This window comes from Gordionus sp. m RMFG-2023, chromosome 1 (genome assembly GCF_954871325.1).
Source record: "Gordionus sp. m RMFG-2023 chromosome 1, tfGorSpeb1-WG-v2, whole genome shotgun sequence".
Classification (NCBI taxonomy): domain Eukaryota; kingdom Metazoa; phylum Nematomorpha; class Gordioida; order Chordodea; family Parachordodidae; genus Gordionus; species Gordionus sp. m RMFG-2023.
This window is the reverse complement of record NC_088775.1, coordinates 22,038,238-22,053,496: the sequence shown is the minus strand read 5'-3', so window position 1 is coordinate 22,053,496 and position 15,259 is coordinate 22,038,238. Positions and strand designations below refer to the sequence as shown.

General features: G+C 28.2%; 1 long non-coding RNA gene across 1 annotated transcript in view; it reads right to left on the bottom strand.

Moving 5' to 3' along the window:
• Positions 1-6,372: 6,372 nt before the first annotated feature.
• Positions 6,373-15,259, bottom strand: part of LOC135923045 (uncharacterized) — a 325,197-nt gene continuing 316,310 nt past the window's right edge. The window contains exons 2-4 of the long non-coding RNA XR_010571115.1: positions 6,608-6,664; positions 6,477-6,539; positions 6,373-6,429 (exon numbers count right to left, since the gene is read on the bottom strand). This is a non-coding gene — a long non-coding RNA (uncharacterized LOC135923045). The remainder of the gene's footprint in view (positions 6,430-6,476; positions 6,540-6,607; positions 6,665-15,259) is intronic.

Genomic DNA, 15,259 nt, shown 5'->3' with positions numbered 1-15,259 from the left:
CGATTCTTATATTCAATTGGATCTATTCTTATGATTCCTAATTATTCTTGATTAACTAATAATAATGATAATGATTTGAAAAATAATAATAAAAAAAAATGATAATAATGGAAGGTGAACAAAAATAAATAAGCAAAGAGACGAAACGTTAATAACAAACCAACGAGGTGAAAACAAGCCAACGATAAAACGTGACAAAAGCAAGACAACGCTAAAAGATAAAAGCAGAGTGACATATGAAACGATAATAATAGTAAAAAATCAAGAACATCGGGACGATTTTTCGGCACTCAAAGAGACCTAGGCTGGATTTCTTTGGAGGGTGGAATGTTAGAGATGGACAATATTTAGAATCATTAAATTTGTTTTTTATATACATTCATACATTAATTGGTTATTATTATTAAATTAACCATTTTTAGCATTAACATTTTTAGGTTAATTGATTGTGAATTGATATAAATACATGTTAAAAAATATAAAATTTAGTAATAAAGTATTATGTGATAAAATATTTAAAAACTTATTTGTTGCCTTCCATTAAACTTTTAGTCTTAAATAAAAAACCTCACCCTCTTTAGGAGAAACTGTGCGTATACGGCCTATAACTTTATTACCACCCCTTTTTCGTTTTAACCACTGTTTAGATAGAGGTTTCCACACATAATATCTTACAAAATCTGCATAAATATAATGTCTGGCATCTGTGTCAAGTTGATTAATTTTAAACCATTCGGTTAATTTTGTACCAGGATTTTTAGTTAAGATATTATTTATATCAGTATTTGATTGAAAAGGATTATATGTTGATTGGGTAGATGAAGGTCTAAACGATAGACTGCAGGAGAATGATCCTGCATTTCAAAATCCAAAGTACGCCATAGCGATTCTATGGCGGATATATATCGAGCATCAATGAACTGGGTAGTTTCATCAACATTATTAATGGAAACGGAAGCAGTAGTTCTGTCATGGCCTTTGTAACAATACTTATAAAGGTATTTTATGGACTGGACAGATGAACAAATTTCTACATTTATATGTGCATTATATTTTTTTGATAAATGTTTATTATAAGGAATAATCCAACGGTTGTTAAATATAAATCCGTTTAATTTTTTTTGGAAGGTAATGCCATCATTTCGTCGCCTATATAAAGGATAACCATACTTATCAATAGAAGAGGTATCCACAAATGATTTAGGATATTTTTTTGAGCATTTTCCATCAATCATGCAGGGACTATTAGGAAATGTTATACCACATGGCCCATGTGTATTAAAATTGCTAATAATTTGAAACAGCTTAGGCTCAGTTATTTTGTTAGGAATTTCAGAACAAACTACATCATCATAAGCATCAGCCGTTGGTAGCCTATGAGATTTATCTAGTATAAGGCACATATGACAATAAGGCAAACCTCTTTTCTGGAATTCTATGACATCTATATAAGCGATTACTTTGCCAAGAACATGATAATAGAGCAAATCCTTTTTTAGACATTTTAATTTTTGACGAAAAACGCGACAAACTCAATCTGGGCGGTCGTTTGGGGTCTGATGAGTAAATAATTCAAGCATTATTTCAATCCATTTAGGGTTGCAGGTGAAAGTAATGAATAATGATGGCTTACCAAAGCAGCGTACAATAGCCATTGCGTCCTGATAAAGCTGATGCATATGCCTTGGGCCACCGGTAAAAGAAGAAGGCAAAATTATTCTTCTGCCAAGATTGTCAGCATTAGTATCTCCCTCTAAAATAGCATCATGTATGCCTTGATAGAGTTCGGCGCGTAATTTGGATTGATTATTACGTATAAAATTTAATCGAAGCGTTTCCTGTTTGGCATAACTGTCGACGATAAATTGGTGAAAAAGACGTTTGGATCTTAAAATAACATTCTCTTCATCCTGCCTGACCATAAAGCGATAGGCATAGTACTCTCTGCAGGTAACATATTTATTAGTTGAGTTTCTATAATGAATGGGTGGGTGGTATCCAATATCGCCTCTGGGAAATAGAAGAACATATTGCAAGGGATCGTATGAGGAATGGAGCTCATTAATACGTCTTAAAGGACCAGATAGAGTTTTTAAGATAATATCTCTATGGGCTATATGATCACTGCCATCACCAGGTAATAATACTGCTATTTCAGATGAGGTATGTTTATTGCGATAACGTACGTCAAAACTTGGAGTAGATTTTAAGTTTAAGGATATGTTAGGAACGCCAGTAGCGATCATAGAAGATACTCTCAAAAATTGAGAAGCAAAGGGGTTGTAGGTGTGAACAATATCCTGCAATTCCATTAAAAGACAACGATCTAAAAACGGAACCTGGTTATGTCTGTTTTCTATCTCATTTATACTATCATGTATATATAATTGGGCAAATTTAGGAGTTTCCCCTAATGTTGGTAGGAGTGAATGCGATGATGAACCTGTCCATTAATTTGAAAGGTATAATTACCTGATCGCGAATTGGATAAATTATTATTTATATTAACTCCTAGTGAAGTGAATGACAGTGCGGAATTATAAGCTCTTATGTTTGTTAAAAAGTGGGATGATGAACAATGATTCCCGGTAAATAAACGTAATAATTTGGTGGTAATTGGAAAATTTTAGATAAAAATACCTTCCCATTCAAACAACATGTAGAAAACTGAATATTTCTACATGAGCTTTTTGATAATTTTTCTCCATTCCACATTTTAGCATTGCAGAAGGCGCATATTTCTGTCATATTTCCGATATCTAATATAGGTGAGTGGTGGTCATCAAATATATGTCGAAATATACATGGTAGAGGTGCCATAGGGAATGTGGTAGTGGTTATAAAAATAGGTTAATGATGCTTGGTACCTTAAGGTACCATCTATCAAATTTGAATTTTGTTTATTTTCATTTGAATAGGCACTACCAAATATATTTATAATATATATTTGAAAAATCGTAATTTTTGGAAAGCATCTATGGCCTAGTCGGTTAGAGCTTCGCTTACTCATCCCATGGTCACGGGTTCGAATCCCGATAATAATTATGTTTTTTTTCTTATTCTAACATGGTGGTTTCATCCTTGGGGGTATGATATATAGGAGGCCGGACTCGACCACGTGATTCCATATTAAAATATTAAATAATAAGTCTTATTACATTTTAATAAATTTTGGTCGGTATTTAGCAAATTATGTTGGTATTTAGAATATTTCCATACATTCACTTGGTAGTAAGCATCATTAACCATAAAAATATCAGTTGACGGTATCTGGGTGATTATAAAATAAACCGATATATATAAAACATTAAAAATCTGCAAGGGAGTTAATATCAGGCGTAGGTCCTTATTATCCTGCATACCTGTAATTCTAGAACGGGTAAGGCGTTTGTTGAGTCGCCATTTTTTTCTTTGCTTATCTTTAATAGAAATATCATGTTTTGTAGCTAAGTGAGGGATTAAGTTTGGGTTAACCTAAAATAAATTAGGAAATCAGGCATAAATATAATACATTATTATTGAAATAAAACGAACATTAAAATACTGTACTGAACCTGTAAAGGGGTCAATATATGCATATCTCTAGTAGTTGGGAGGCTATCATCAAAAAATAAAATTTGTCTAGTTGGGGACTTGCCAAGACTATTGTGTTTTCTGAACATTTATTTTTTATTTGTTGATTATTAATGGTAGATATATCATTATTTAAACAATTATAAGGAGGAAATAAAGAAGGGTTTGTTATCTAAAATAAAAACAGAAGAATAATTAAAAAATATAAATGCATTGAACCTGAAAAGGAGTCAATATAAGGTTCAACTCCCTAAGTGGGGACATTATCAGAAGCTAAAATAGATGTATTCTATAATATAAAAGAGTATAAAAAAAATATATATAAGGCTAACTTTATTTTGAGTTGTTAGTAGATTTTGTAGGGCTTCGCTATCCCTAGTGCGTTTCTTTTTTTGATTGATCTGCCATCTTTTTCTTTCATTAATGATGGATAAATCACCACCTGTACAATCAATAACTGAGGTTAGGACATGGCTTGTTATCTAAAATAAAAACAAAAGAATAAATAAAAAAATAAATTCATTGAACTTGATGAGGAGTCAATATACCACCTGTACAATCATTAAATGAGGGTAAGACAGGGCTTGTTATCTAAAATAAAAACAAAGAATAATATTAAGAATATAAATGCAATGAACCTGAAGAGGAGTCAGTATTAGATTCAACTCCCTAGAAATAGTGGGGACATTATCAGAAGCTAAAATAGATGTATTCTATAATATAAAAGAGTATAAAAAAATATATATATAAGGCTAACTTTATTTTGAGTTGTTAGTAGATTTTGTAGGGCCTCGCTATCCCTAGTGCGTTTCTTTTTTTGATTGATCAGCCATCTTTTTCTTTTATTAATGACGGATAAATCACCACCTGTACAATCATTAACTGGGGTTAGGACATGGCTTGTTATCTAAAATAGAAACAAAAGAATAAATAAAAAAAATAAATGCATTGAACTTGATGAGGAGTCTATATACCACCTGTACAATCATTAAATGAGGGTAAGACAGGGCTTGTTATCTAAAATAAAAACAAAGAATAATATAAAGAATATAAATGCAATGAACCTGAAGAGGAGTCAAAAACAAAAGAATAAATAAAAAAAATAAATGCATTGAACTTGATGAGGAGTCAATATACCACCTGAACAATCATTAAATGAGGGTAAGACAGGGCTTGTTATCTAAAATAAAAACAAAGAATAATATAAAGAATATAAATGCAATGAACCTGAAGAGGAGTCAATATTAGGTTCAACTCCCTAGAAATAGTTGGGACATTATCAGAAGCTAAAATAGATGTATTCTATAATATAAAAGAGTAAAAAAAAATATATATAGAAACAAAAGAATAAATAAAAAAAAATAAATGCATTGAACTTGATGAGGAGTCAATATACCACCTGTACAATCCTTAAATGAGGGTAAGACAGGGCTTGTTATCTAAAATAAAAACAAAGAATAATATAAAGAATATAAATGCAATGAATCTGAAGAGGAGTCAATAATAGGTTCAACTCCCTAGATATAGTGGGGACATTATCAGAAGCTAAAATAGATGTATTCTATAATATAAAAGAGTATAAAAAAATATATATATAAGGCTAACTTTATTTTGAGTTGTTAGTAGATTTAGTAGGGCCTCGCTATCTCTAGTGCGTTTCTTTTTTTGATTGATCTGCCATCTTTTTCTTTTATTAATGAAGGATAAATCACCACCTGTACAATCATTAACTGAGGTAAGGACATGGCTTGTTATCTAAAATAGAAACAAAAGAATAAATAAAAAAAATAAATGCATTGAACTTGATGAGGAGTCAATATATCACCTGTACAATCATTAAATATGGGTAAGACAGGGCTTGTTATCTAAAATAAAAACAAAGAATAATATAAAGAATATAAATGCAATGAACATGATCTAGAATAAAAACAAAAGAATAAATAAAAAATAGAGTCAATATTAGGTTAACCTCTCTAGAAATAGTGGGAATACAATCATTAACTGAGGTTAGGACATGGATTGTTATCTAAAATAGAAACAAAAGAATAAAAAAAAAATAAATGCTATGAACTTGATGAGGAGTCAATATACCACCTGTACAATCATTAAATATGGGTAAGACAGGGCTTGTTATCTAAAATAAAAACAAAGAATAATATAAAGAATATAAAAACAAAAGAATAAATAAAAAAAATAAATGCATTGAACTTGATTAGGAGTCAATATACCACCTGTACAATCATTAAATATGGGTAAGACAGGGCTTGTTTTCAAAATAAAAACAAAGAATAATATAAAGAATATAAATGCAATGAACCTGAAGAGGAGTCAATATTAGGTTCAACTCCCTAGAAATAGTTGGGCCATTATCAGAAGCTAAAATAGATGTATTCTATAATATAAAAGAGTATAAAAAAATATATATATATAATGCTAACTTTATTTTGAGTTGTTAGTAGATTTTGTAGGGCCTCGCTATCCCTAGTGCGTTTCTTTTTTTGATTGATCTGCCATCTTTTTCTTTTATTAATGAAAGATAAAACACCACCTGTACAATCATTAATTGAGGTTAGGACATGGCTTGTTATCTAAAATAGAAACAAAAGAATAAATAAAAAAAATAAATGCATAGAACTTGATGAGTCAATATACCACCTGTACAATCATTAAATATGGGTAAGACAGGGCTTGTTATCTAAAATAAAAACAAAGAATAATATAAAGAATATAAATGCAATGAACATGATCTAAAATAAAAACAAAAGAATAAATAAAAAATAGAGTCAATATTAGGTTAACCTCTCTAGAAATAGTGGGAATACAATCATTAACTGAGGTTAGGACATGGCTTGTTATCTAAAATAGAAACAAAAGAATAAATAAAAAAAATAAATGCATTGAACATGATGAGGAGTCAATATACCACCTGTACAATCATTAAATATGGGTAAGACAGGGCTTGTTATCTAAAATAAAAACAAAGAATAATAAAAACAAAAGAATAAATAAAAAATAGAGTCAATATTAGGTTAACCTCTCTAGAAATAGTGGGAATACAATCATTAACTGAGGTTAGGACATGGCTTGTTATCTAAAATAGAAACAAAAGAATAAATAAAAAAAATAAATGCATTGAACTTGATGTGGAGTCAATATACCACCTGTACAATCATTAAATATGGGTAAGACATGGCTTGTTATCTAAAATAGAAACAAAAGAATAAATTTAAAAAATAAATGCATTGAACTTGATGAGGAGTCAATATACCACCTGTACAATAATTAAATATGGGTAAGACAGGGCTTGTTATCTAAAATAAAAACAAAGAATAATATAAAGAATATAAATGCAATGAACATGATCTAAAATAAAAACAAAAGAATAAATAAAAAATAGAATCAATATTAGGTTAACCTCTTTAGAAATAGTGGGAATATCATCCATCATAAGCTAAAAATAGATATGATCATAAAAAATGAACAAATAAATTACTTCTTCTGATTTCAGGAATTCAAATAAAATGATAATCTCTAAAAATTGGTATCTGGCACTCCGATTTCAGTCAAGGAAAATGATACTCTCATAAAAAATCAACAAATAAATTACTTCTTCTGATTTCAGAATTTGGTATGAACATCTGTTTATAAAAAAATCAACAAATAAAAAATAAATAAATAAATACGTACCGATGACATGACGTAATGATGACATGACGTAGCGATGACATGACGTCACAATGACGTAGTGAGGACATCGGAAAATTATAATATATTACTTCTTCTGATTTCAGGAATTCAAATAAAATGATAATCTCTAAAAATTGGTATCTGGCACTCCGATTTCAGTCAAGGAAAATGATAGTCTCATAAAAAATCAACAAATAAATTACTTCTTCTGATTTCAGAATTTGGTATGAACATCTGTTTATAAAAAAATCAACAAATAAAAAATAAATAAATAAATACGTACCGATGACATGACGTAATGATGACATGACGTAGCGATGACATGACGTCACAATGACATGACGTAATAATGACATGACGTAGCGATGACATGACGTAGCGATGACATGACGTAGCGATGACATGACGTAGCGATGACATGACGTCACAATGACGTAGTGAGGACATCGGAAAATTATAATATAGATAATTTGTATCGCTAATCTCCGGCTTAATATTGCTGCCATCTAACTCAACTCCTAATTTCATCATCTTATCTAAGCCTTCGTGCTTATGTTTATTTAACTTCCTTCTGATATTATCATTTAAAGAACAAGTTATTAATTTCTCAATCATTCTCGTATCGTTATCAAAATCGCATTTTTTATGAAGTTTTGAAATCCTAAAATAAAAAGTATGGAAGGACTCATCGGCACCCTGTACCGCTAAGTTAAAGTTTTTTATATTAACATTCATGTCCTCACTTGGAATTATTAGTTTCAATTTACCAAAAACAATATTAAAGTCTTTTAACTGTGCTTTAGAACATATCGACGTAACTTGGTCTACAATCTCAATTGGTAAGCTACATAATAGTGTCCTAACTTTAGATGAGTCTGACTCAATATGTCCCTCAAAGTATGTTTCAATTAAGTTAAGATAAGTCTCAGATAATTTTCCTGATAACTTGGGAAATTTAGGAACATATTGAGTGTGTGTAAGAGTTAATTTTTCGTTCATTATAAAATTTTATTTAAATAAAGTAAACTTTCAATTTTTAAAATCGTAAAAGCAAAACATTGTAGTCCATTAAAATCAAATTTAAGTTGTCTAAAAAATTTTAATTTTAATCAAGAGAATGTGGTCCACTAAGTTTCAATAGTTTATCTATATAAATTCTAATTCAAATTCGTAAAGAGGATTTAATCCACTAAGTTTCAATATAATTTGTCTGTGAAAAATTTAATTCTAATTCGTAAAGAGGATTTAGTCCACTAAGTTTTAATTTGAATTATCTATAAATATCTAAACTTGATTCGTCACAAAGAATTTCATATTACTTTAATATCGTTAGAAAATTTTATTAATAACCTATAAACTGTGATCTGCTAAGCGCGTAAAAAAAATTTTTACTTTTTTTTTATAATTGCGAGAAAAATTACAAAATAACGTAATATAGGGACAATAGCTAATAAAAATTTTTCTATGTCCAATAAATGTAGTACATCAAATATGTAAAGCGTAAAGATATTTAAGTTTTAATATTTAAATTTTAATATTCCGTAATTGCACAAGATATAAAAATGAAATTATTTTCATCAAAAACATAGGGCTTCCCATTTAGAGACATATAGGTATCAATCATTTTTCGTAAGGACTTAAAATAAAAGAAAATTTCATTCATTCTATTATTTCGGACATAAGAGAATTCATTACATCCTCCCATTTCCTTCAACATTTTATCGATAATTATGCACTGAGGTATTATAAGCTTTAAAACAAAACATCATAACGTAGAAATGCAAAGATTCCGATGAAAAAACTATTTTTATCATATTACTCTTTTTATTTATATATATATATATATTTTATTTTCTCTTTTTTTTTTTACCTATTATAATTTTGTAAATTTGGATAAAATTTTGACTATCGAAAAGAAAAGTCAAAAAAATTTTATATGTCCTTTTATCATCTCCAATATCGAACGACGAATTTGATAAGTAATTCCTTTACTTTTTATTTTTACAAAAGAAATCGACAAAAAAAACGGATAAATTCTTTGATTATTTTATTTTCAAGGTAAGGATATAATTTTAATTTTTAAACTTTTATTATATATTTTTTTTTTTTAAAAAAAAAACGAAGAAACGTACCACCGTAACCGGGGCACCATTTTAAGTAGAGTTAAGCAAATTTGTTTTAGTAATATAAATTTAAATTTTAACTAACTTCTTTTTTCTATCACAATCTATTTATACAAAAAATATCAAACAAAGTTAATTGAATATATTAAACAATCAATTTAAATAATATAAGATATTCAAATGATATAACGTTAATATATTTTAAAAATAAATAAATATTCAAATTTAAAATATAAGACTAATCAACAATCATTAATATCATTAGCATTTTATGCTTATGCATTAAGCCTTTTTACTAGAAATTATCTTATTTACATTAGATTTTTGAGACTAGATTTGTCTGAAGATATATATTTAGGATTAGTTTACCGTGCATTTGATTATTTCTAGTCATTTTCGTTTAGGCATTGAACCTTTAACCTGAATTTATCTTCTCTCTTCTCCCTTTCACCCTCTCACCCTCTTTAAAATACTGCATTTTTCTAAATCCCCCTTTTACTAAGATGCTTTTGTTACTAATTTAAGTTATTTCCTCTATTTTGTTATTAAAATATTACATTATTTCCCTCACTTTATTTTTTGCTACCTTTTACTAATTTAAATTATGCCCTCCATTTTTTACTAAATTTACATTATTTTCTTCATTTTATTTTTGCTACCATTTTGATAATATTTTTTGCTACCATTTTGAAAAATTATTTCCTCCTTTTATTATGAATTGATATTATTTCCTTTCCTTTCCTTTCCTTTCCTTTCCTTTCCTTTATTTTTTTATTTATTATTATTTTCTTTCTAGATTCTCGTTTGGATTTTTCTTTTAAAATAAACATGTAAATTTGTAAACAATTTAAATAATACAATAAGTGGAAAATTAATTGTTTTGGAAGAAATTAAGAACATGAAAGCCTTTCATGTTTTATTTATTTATTTTCTAATGAATGTCTTCCATGTTTTATTTATTTATTTTCTAATGAATAATACCTTTTATTAAACGGAAATAATATTATTAAAATTTAATACTTTTTCTCATATTTTCCGCTAAAATTTTAATTCTTAAATTTTATTGTAAAATTATTTTCTATCGTTGTTTACTTACTCGGATCCTAGCCAATACATCGAAATAGAGGTTAATATATTATTACTTATGCTTTCCTTTAATGTAATTCCTTTCGTATTTTTCTTCCCCTGTTTGGTCCTCTTAAATTTTTCTAAAAGGTCTCTATCTTCTCAGAATCTATTGTTTTTTTTAATTATTATTAGTTTGACTTTATTTTTTTCTTTATTGGTGCTTCTCTATGTGATCCAATGTTCTCTAAGATTAAAGTATAGCTATCTTATCTGTTCCTTAACAATTTTGTCCCCTATAAAATATTCTCTGTGATTAGTTTCTTCTCTTTTTCACGACTGATACAAATAGTTATTCTCATATTTGATAACTAGTTTCACTTTAATGGTTATATTTATTACCTTAGAATTGACGAAACTGATAAGTAAAATTTTCTCCCTCTTGACTAGTCGGATCAGGCTGAATGATATCATCCCTCTTAAATTATTAATTATGCAAAGAACTTTTAAATCACTAAGTATAATTAAATAAACCTCCTATGGAATCTCCTTAAACTCAAGTCAATACAATTTAGTAGAGCCATGCATAAACTTAAAAGTCAATTACTTATATCTTCTTTGAATATAAACGGTCTACGTGATAAACTTGCTATTTTAGTGAAACTTATGACATGAGAAAATGGCTTTATTGCTTTACAGGAAACCCATAGTCAGGAAAATACCCAACCACTTCATCTTATACTGCTCTGGTAATACTTAGTAGTCCGGTGTTGGCTTTCTGATTAACAAAAAAAAGCTATATAGTTAAATTTGTACCAATTTCTGAAAGATGTGGTTTATTATATGTTAACACAAATTTTAGACCAACTATTCTAGTAAATATATACGCACCCCCATATAGGAGAGACAGATTACCCTTTTTGGATGATCTGGAAAATATAATTAATGCCTTACAGGCTGGGGCGTCGCTAGCATTTACAATCTTAGGGGGCTTAACTAAAAATTTTTAATGAGAGTCGAAGCCCATATCCCCTAATTTGCGGGCCTTAGTCCAGGCTTTATATCAATATATTATACTTTTAAAAATTTGTTAACTCTTAACAATTATTCTGAATTTCATATTTTGTCATTTATTATATTAAGCATAAAAAAATAAACTAGCATATAAATAATTAAAACAATACATACAAGACATATTTAAAATTATTACTTTTTAATACAAAATCTATTTATTACAATATAAAATATTTTTGATTACTGATATAAAAAAATTTTGCGTTTAAAGAATTGTGATAAAAAAGGTTAATTAATTCATACATATGCCTCAATTGATAATGGTTTCAAGAACCACATGAGTATAAAAGAATGCCTCTTACTCTCAATCCTTCCCTCTAAAAATATAACTTATCAATCTAAAACAATCCAACTAGAAATAGTACAAGTTCCCATATAGTCTAAAAATCCAATTTATTCATACAAATATCTAAATCCAATTTATTCATACAAATATCTAAATCCAATTTATTCATACAAATATCTAAATCCAATTTATTCATACATATATCTAAAAAAATATCTAAGTATCATAAACGATAATCATTAAATTGCTAAATCTTCCCGATCAATCCCGTCTTCATCCAATATAATGTCTTCTTCACTCCAAACAGCTCACAAAGAAACTATTATTGTTCTTTACCAAAAAAACTCATGTGTTAATTTCGTTTCACTCTCATCTAGAAGGAAACACTAATTCCCCTGTCAGAAAATAACTGACATTTGATATATTATATTAAATTTATATCTTCTTTTTTTCAACAGCTACAACAATAAGGTAATATAATTCTTAACAACTTACATTGACAAAAGGTAATGAAACTAATATAACTCTCTGTAACCATTTTAGTTTATAGAATGGACTAATAAATTAAAATTTATAGGCTCAACCAAATCGACAATTTTAGAAGAAGAGAATATAAACGACCAATCCTAGTCATAAAATTATATGGTGGTTAGAGCTTCCTCTTAGGTGACATGATGGAAGCTAGATAAGTAATCGATAAAATTATTGTGATGTGAAAATTTCTAAAAGATTATCTTCCATTTTTAATGATATATAAACGCACGTACATAGTTAATCATTATTGCTTATCTAAAATATGCAATCATATGCTCTCAGCAGCTGTAGTAATAATATTAAATTACATAGCCATACAAATAATAGATGCTGGTTAATTTGCAGTCATCGTGAGTGCCATCATTTCCGTGCCTATGATCGTATGGACACTTCATCGTAAAGTTTCGTCCAATTCTGTGATTGGTTCATCAAAGTGCGGGAAAAGTAATAGTTTAAAAATATTTTTATTTATAATCATTGTAATGGAAATTAAAACGGGCCTGGGCACGATATAGCGAAGACCGAAACAGCGAAAATCAGGGAACATTTTTAAAATGTTCCCAAAAATGTTCCCAATATGGCGAAAATTTTTGATATGAGAAAATTATACAATTAGTTTTAATGAAATATTAATAATTTAATGCGATACAGTAAATAAATTTAATAATTTAGGAACAAATTCAATTCAGTTTACAAGCAACTTTCTCATAAGAGATACTCATGAAAGTATAAATTTTTTAGCAATTGATTTTAGAAATTTAGATGATTTTAGGCCAAAATTTAATTCAGCCAACCTAAAATGCAAAAAGAAGATACAGAGGTCATGCTTAATTCTGCTGAAGGTATAGATTTATTTTTTTATTATATTAAATTAAATTTCTTAGTGGCAAATAATTTAGCTTACAAATGATAATAAATCAGCAGGAAAAGCAGCTATTGAAGATTATTATTATATGAATATAATATTCCTTTTTTTCAACCCTTTGAATAAACATAATTAATAAATCTATTTTAGATGATTGTCATTTTCCAATAGATAGTAGATACACTGTTAATATTTTATGAATGCATATTGTATTATGATTGTGTTATTTATATTATTCAGTGCAAATATAAATGATCAATCTGTCTATGCAGTGTATACTTAAAATTGAATGTAAAAGTTTTTAAAATATAAATAATTTTAAAAAAAACCCTTTATTTACTATGAATAAATTTTTATAAGAAAGAAAGATATATTGTTTGCCATGCTTTTAAATTAAATTTACAAAAAATCAGTATTTATAAATTGAAAATATATAAATACCATATTTAGGATTTAAAAATGATTCATATTATATTAGGCAAGGCAATAACAATTGTGAAAAAATTAATAACATATTTATTGGTATTTTATATAAATCATTTTTATGATATATTTTAAAAAATTAATATTAAATATTATATTTAATTTTTCTCACATCAAATATAAAATAAAATAAAACAATATTATATAAAAACGGAGGTGGGACTACAAGTTCCCCAAAAACATGCGTAATTATATTTTAAAATTGTGATTTGAAGGTTTTGTTTTGAAAAATAAAATTCTTTAGGTTCTGATGTAAGGGCTCTTGTCTTATCCCCTATATTTTTTAAAAACTTTAAAGTTCCGCTTGGCATATGTCCAAGAGAAGAGATAACAATCGGTGTAAAAATATAATTTGTGAATTTGGAATATTTTATTGTTTTTTTTTCTCCGCATCAACCGGATTAGAATTTAAATTTTTTGGGAAAGAAGATACGCATGTGAAGTCCCAAATTAAGGATTTCCCTAAAGACCAAGGCACGGAAGTTAAGCCATCTGGTCTTAAGCCATCATCTAACGATAAATTTGTAGGCTCCAGGATGTTTGGCAATCGGGCCCTGGTAAGAGAACGGCTAATAGCTAAATTAATTGCTGCATTCCTTGCATGCCTGCCTTGACTATATATACAATTTAGACCATGTCTCCCTTTGGAGTCAACTAATATTTTACATTTGATGCATGTATGTGGTTGAACAATGTTACATCCAAGTCGATGGCCTCTGGCAACTCTTAATTGTTCATCTGATAAGAGGTTACGACTTGGTAATGCTTCCAACCATTCATAACCACTAGTACAGTCAGCATTCTGTAATAGTTGAATATACTCCAAAGGGGGGTTTGATGAGATTATTTTAAAAAATATTTAATTAAAGGTTAGAAAATAGATTGGTGTGTTAAGATCGTGGGTAAGACAGCTTCAGGTGGAGCTAAAGATATCCAGGCTGTCAAGGCTGAGTTTAAAAGGTTATCTTTAGGAGAGATAAAAGAAGATATCATGGCGTTATTCATCAAACGCGATGCCAAAAATGAGGAAAGAGATATAAGATTTAAAGGATATAAATCTAAACCACCCATTTTCGAGGGTAATTGTGAAAAACCCCAATTAAAATCTTCCAATTTAATATTTAAAATATTTTCTAATAAACTTCTAAAAAATTCATGAACACGATTAATAATTTCATTATTTAGAAAAAAGGAAGAAGATCTAAAAATATGTACAATCTTTGGTAAAAATAAATATTTTTTTAAAGAAAAAAGCTCAGGTGTGAAGGAATTTTGTTTAAAATAGTTTCAAGTCTTGATAAGCCTTCGAAAAATTTTTCCACGAACACCTCACAGTTGGAAAAACTGCTTAAAGGTGAACCTAGAAGATTAATTTCCCTTTTTTTGATGATTTTAAACCCTTGGACTTTGAGAGTATTTGAATTTAAAAGCATATTTCCGATTTAGCTTTATTTAGAGTAAGGCCTATGTTTAGAGAATTCTTCTCTATATATTCTATCGCTGCAAGAATATTTTTAGAAGGTCTGCAAATGGTACCATCATCTAGATACCATATGTTTAAATCTAAAT